Source organism: Mus caroli, unplaced genomic scaffold (assembly GCF_978045245.1).
Source record: "Mus caroli unplaced genomic scaffold, Mus_caroli_1 scaffold_2, whole genome shotgun sequence".
Lineage (NCBI taxonomy): Eukaryota > Metazoa > Chordata > Mammalia > Rodentia > Muridae > Mus > Mus caroli.
In genome coordinates this window covers 115,850,385-115,856,384 of record NW_028227257.1, presented here as the reverse complement: position 1 = coordinate 115,856,384, position 6,000 = coordinate 115,850,385, and positions in this window count along the sequence as shown.

Genomic DNA, 6,000 nt, shown 5'->3' with positions numbered 1-6,000 from the left:
GAAGGAACAAATACATTACCTAAGTGAAACCCAACGCAATCATGTGGATTCTTTTTACGGCATTAGTAGGTTTCTGCCTCTTAACAACTGTCTACGTAACCATGGGCATTGGATCCTTCCATCCTGGTTGAAGCACGACACTGACACACAGTTATGACTATATACAGACATACACAAAACAGACAAGTGATCATAACTGAGCTCTTGAAACCTCCCTAAGTAATTTCTGTAGATTGCCACAGATCAGAACTACCTACTGGGGAATGCAAGACCTTCCTCTCCACCCATCCGCTTTCTCCTCAGTGATCAGGCATGAAATGGAAATCCTATGGAATCCAGAAACTTCAGACTTCTCCTGAAGAAGGGAAAAATGAGCACTCTCTGAGTTTGCCACACCATCACATCATCCTTACCTACTTCTATTCCCACCGTCACATACTCCTCTTGGCAGGCTGGTCTTAGTGCCTGCTTTAATTCCTCCCAAGGGAAGCAGAGGATTAATCATTGAAAAGATCAGAGTAGTTCATAAATTCAGGCATACTTCCCATCAGACAGGCTCTCAAGAAAAAAAGAAAAAAGATTAGAGCCTATCTCAGGTACCACCAGAAGCAGTTGAGTACCTGAATCCCGAAGGTGAGCAAGTGAGAGAGATACTGTGGAAAGTAACAAGCCTCCAGACAGATTCTCCATCATCTCCCAACCAATCCAATGTTTTAGGAATAAATTATCATACTTTTACAACAGAAATCATCTGCTTCTAAGGGATACTTGTGCCAACTTGATGTAAAATTACCAGTTGGTATTTTCTGCTAACCCCACCCAGCATCTAACCTAAACACGAGAGAGAGAGAGAGAGAGAAAGAGAGAGAGAGAGAGAGAGAGAGAGAGAGAGAGAGAGATGCATTCAAACACACACATACATACATACATGGGGGAAAGGAGAAAGGCATACATGCATGCATGCACACACATGCACACACACACACACAGATACACACCATTTACCCATTTATTTAGCACATTTCTCAGTGTTTAGATAACATGAAAGCAAACTGGCTAAACCAGGCTACGGCTTGTGCAGCTGAAGCATTCTGGAAGCTTCTCTTCCAACACACAAGTCTGCCACATTGCCATAATCATCTAGAGCTCACTCATCGTTTCCCTTGTCACTTGAAAGCAGGGACTGATGTGCAGGGTGGCTATAGAATGTGAACAGGAGTCTTCACATCCAGGGGAACACATCTGAGGAACCACTCTGCCCTCCCCAAAAGCTCTATTCGATGGCCACGAGTCCTTGAAGGCTTGAGCACATGTCTTCAGAGGTGCAAGGAGCACAGATTACCCCACTTCACTGCTTTGCCCAAGGTGTAGTATAATATTAATTAGTCACCTTCCTGATTATTCAGTCAAAATACACCAGACTGAAATAAATTACATTCTTAGCACATATTTCACACCCCTGGATCAAGTCTTGCAAGGGTTTTCTTTTATTATTTATAAGATCATGTGCTGTCTTCCTGCAGAAAATGAGATGGTCTGCATGAGGAAAAGGTAAAAGAAATGCAGAGAAATGAAACAATCACATATTCCCTAATGATATTTAAAAATAGAAAACTTGCTACTGTTACATGCAGCATGTTCCATCTTTTGAGATTTAATGGCTCTCTTGTGGTTTAATGGAGAATTACTTTCAGTAATTGATTATTAAAATTTAAAATTGCTAACCATCTTCATTATTAGATGAGCGAACATGTTATCCTTGTAATTAAAAAAGCCTGAGACTCCCTTTCATCCTGTTGACAGAGCGGCCAGACTGTCTCCACACTCAGACTTGATGGTTTCAGGCTTCTTGTTTGACAAAAATAGCCAGCCAGTCATTTGATGATGAAAATGCAGAACATCCACAGAGACTGAGCAGAAAATATAATGAACAAAAAAAAATAATAAAAAGCCCTACAAGCTAATTAAAGTTTTCAGTCCTGACTCATTAAATGCTATGCATCACTTATGTGATATTTCAATGTGCTACACTCAGGTAACACAGGGCACTGATATGTTCTCTTCAGCCTCCCTCAGTGTGGCCTCAGAAGGGAGTCCAGCAGTCCCTCCTCCATGAGCAATAGTGTGTGACCTTTGACCTTTTATCCCAGACGTTTACTATTGCGAATTGGTGGCTTCTAGAAGCAAGCACTACAAAGAGGACACAGGCAAACTCCATTGTCATATTTTGTTGTATTGAATGTGCACAAAATATCTTGCATTATACAGAGATTCCAAGGCTCAAGCCTTCCACTGAAAAAAAGTGGGTACCCCCAGTCCTCAAGGAAGTCCACATACAGAGTTAGAGAACTGACAGCCAAATTTCCATGCTCTGGGAGTGGGCATCTGCCTGCACGGGAGCCTGCATTTCCTTACAAGTTCTTGTCATTTGAGTGTGTCCGTTCTGTGCTGGTGGCACTCAGTGACTTCCAAACAGAGATTTTATGACTGTCAATGGAAAAGCCTATCCAAAAAGACACTGTCGCCCCTCAGCAGTTAGACAGATGTCAGCCTCTAGGAAAGAAAAATCAGCAGACTTAAGATGTAGAATCGTGACTGAAACAAGAATTTCTGTTCTTGCAGATAAATGCTGGAAATCAAAGAAAGACATACAGCCTCTGCTATTTAGCTCAGGAAACCATTGCTTTGGGTACCAATATCAATGAATTACTGGTGCTTTTTCTGAGCCAGTGTCACAGGCTGTCCTCTCTGACTCAATCCAGCCAGCGCTGATTATTCCCAAACACAAGTCAATATGCTACCCTTGGCCCCACATTCTGAGACTGCAGAATGGGTGGGTAGTGTGTTGATCCAGCTGTGGAACTGTGCTCATATGTTTGCCCTTGTGTTTATCTTCCAGATTAGATTATGGACCCCACAAGTCTGAGAGCAATTGCTTTGATTTCTTTTGCTATGTCCGCTTAGCCGTAGCCTCACCCCTAACATTGAGCTCGCCTGACATCAGGCAGTACCGTCGCCACATCTGATTTGTTTACAGGATTAAGAATAGACGTTTGACAAGAATGGGGGCTCCGCTAATTAAATGTAATCTTAAACTTAGATTCTATATAAATATAATCTTGAGTCAAGGACCTGTTCCGACTGATGGTAATTTTTTAACCATGGAATGATTTCCCCATACTCCAAAGCAAAGAAAATAGCTAATTCTTTCTCCATGCACATGAGATGAAGAGAAGTGTTACATTAAAGAGTGTCCCGGAGTAATTCTCCCAGCTATTCACAGCTGCTCTTGAGAGTTCCTTCAGATCGCTTTCAACAATTTCACAAAGTCATTAACAAATAAGAAGATGCCTTCCACCTTCCACAGCCTCCCTGCTTTTGATGATGTGGCCGTTTATCTGAATGTAAAATGCCAACCAGCTTTTAAGGCTAGCCCCTGTTACCCCTCCATAATCACGTTCCTATGCCCAAACATCATGGCACTCCATCTACTGTAATGAATCACACTTCAGGTGCTGCTATTAAATTATATGTGTGCTAATAGCATAATTCCCATTTGATCATTTCCCTACCTTTTGCAGCACCTAGCAGAGTGCTTTTAATGTATAAGAGGTTACGGTATATATTACCTGAATGTTAAATGAACTGGAGAAAATGGCCTCACCCTGGACTTTTATCCGCTTTTCAATTTCCTTTCTTAAATTTAAGTGTGAATGAGAGGAATTAGTCAATACAAGTACACTAGTAGCTAAAAGTTTTAAAAATACTTCCTTTGTCATAGAGGATTGGAAAATTCTCTCTTAGATAAATTCTTCATATTCCCATCCTAGCCAATGGCTGATGTGTAGTTTCAGTTTCTCAAGCCACAAGCTAGCTCGCTTTCTCTCTCTCTCCTCTCTCTCTCTCTCTCTCTCCCTCTCCCCCTCCTCTCTCTCTCTCTCTCTCTCTCTCTCTCTCTCTCTCTCTCTCTCTCTCTCTCCTCTCTCTCTCTCTCTCTCTCTCTCTCTCTCTCTCTCTCTCTCTCTCTCTCTCTCTCTCTCTCTCTCTCTCTCTCTCTCTCTCTCTCTCTCTCTCTCTCTCTCTCTCTCTCTCTCTGTGGTGTGTGTGTGTCCCTCTCTCTCCTTACCCAGTTCAAAACACATCCACAAACTAGATCTCATCATGTCCATTATCTTCATCAGAAGCATCACCTGCCATCTGCCCTGTTTTAATCATCTCTAAACAGCTGCCCCCATTCATCATTAGACATTTAGACATCTCTAATATCTAAAAGCTCTGCACTGCAACACCAATGCTCAAAGTTATTCCTCTGCACAAACCCTCCAGAGACCCCCCCTCCCCATTCAGTACAGCCACCTGTGGAGTCCTGTAGACTCTGTCTGCATCAGGAGGATTCCCCTCACACACACACACACACACTACCCCACTATTGTTTCTAACAGTGCTTTACTATGCAATAAGTACTCAAGGCTTGTGTACCTCCTCATTCCTCAGCCATGATACTGGTTCTCAATCCACTGGCGGTAGAAATTGTTCAACTGTCTCCTTGTCACTACAATCTTCCAAGGTATATAATATAAACCTGTAGGTTTTCCCTCCAGCTAGTTGATTGATTTAATTTATGAAGGCAGTTTTTAAATGAAGGAATAAATAAAACTGTAAACTATGTGCTAAAACAATACGATGTGAGAGGAAAACCAGGGGTCTATATAATTTGGGTACTAACTATGGGCACATAATTTCAGAATACTATAGCTTCCTCGAAGAAAAATGAAAATACATTATATTTTTGTAGTACAAACAAATCAAGTTTAGCCTTGACTAGCTTACAAATAAATGAGACTCAGACTATGGTTATTTTATTTGGCTTTGACAATTACTGAGGATCACTCCTAATCTACACTTCTAACTGCAGGCCCTGTTACCTCCCCAGTGGTGTCCTCCTTGCTCTTTCTACTGGTCATGTGTTCATGGATCCTCTCCCCTCGAGGTGGCTTCCTCCTGCTTCTCTTTTATTCCCTTTCCTGCCAGTCTCCCCTCCTCCAACCAGGTCACTCCTCACCCACCTACCTCTAACCCCTCCAGTAATTGGCTGCAAGCTAATTTTTTTTAACCAATAGTTTTAAATCAAGGAACAAGGTTTGCGTAACAAAAGCTTGTAATTGTGAGAAGTCACTGGTAGGCCTAGACCTTGGCATTACAGTCCACAGCAACAGAACCAACCTCAGGACATTTTATTTTTCTTTCATCTTTTTCATCACCCATTTCTGATAGTACATAAGACAGGCACTTGGAAAGTTGCTAGCAATGGATACAGTTGGCCATTCTAAATTAGATTCTGGAATTGCTTGATCTTTCTATTTTCCTATAAGGTATTGGACTAGGAAAAATGGAAGGAAGATGGGGAGACATGGAAGAAGGAAGAGAGGGACAGAAGGATGAAGCCAGGAAATGAGAGAGGGAGGGAGGAAATTAAAAGAAAAGGAAACATTTATTTATGTATTTATGCATTTATTTACTCATTTGTGATTGTGCAACTCAGAATGAATGAAAACATCATTAAACAGAGAACGCATCAAGACATTTCCCTCGGCTTCTGCCTTTATTTCCATCCTGACTTTTTTCTAGCTCATCCTAGTCTTCGTAATACCCTGTCAGTAGTCGGACTGACAGCAGTCTCCTGACACTGAAATCATTCCTAGAAAATATTTCAGTTTCCCCAATTCCTTAAAAAATACCATATTATGGTGTCTAACTAAAAATTCTCAATGAGAGATTTCATGTACCTTCTGAGATGGAGAATTTGACCAATGTCCATGTTTTGTTACCAACAGAGTTGGCAATAAGACCTGCACTCCTTAATACAGGTCATCTCCCTTCCTCACAGTACTATGCACCTTGCTCATGGATACCATGTTGGAAGTAATGCTAAAAATCCAACTCATGCCAGCCCCTACTTTCCAGGAAGATATAATCTAAATCTTGAATCCAAGCCATGGC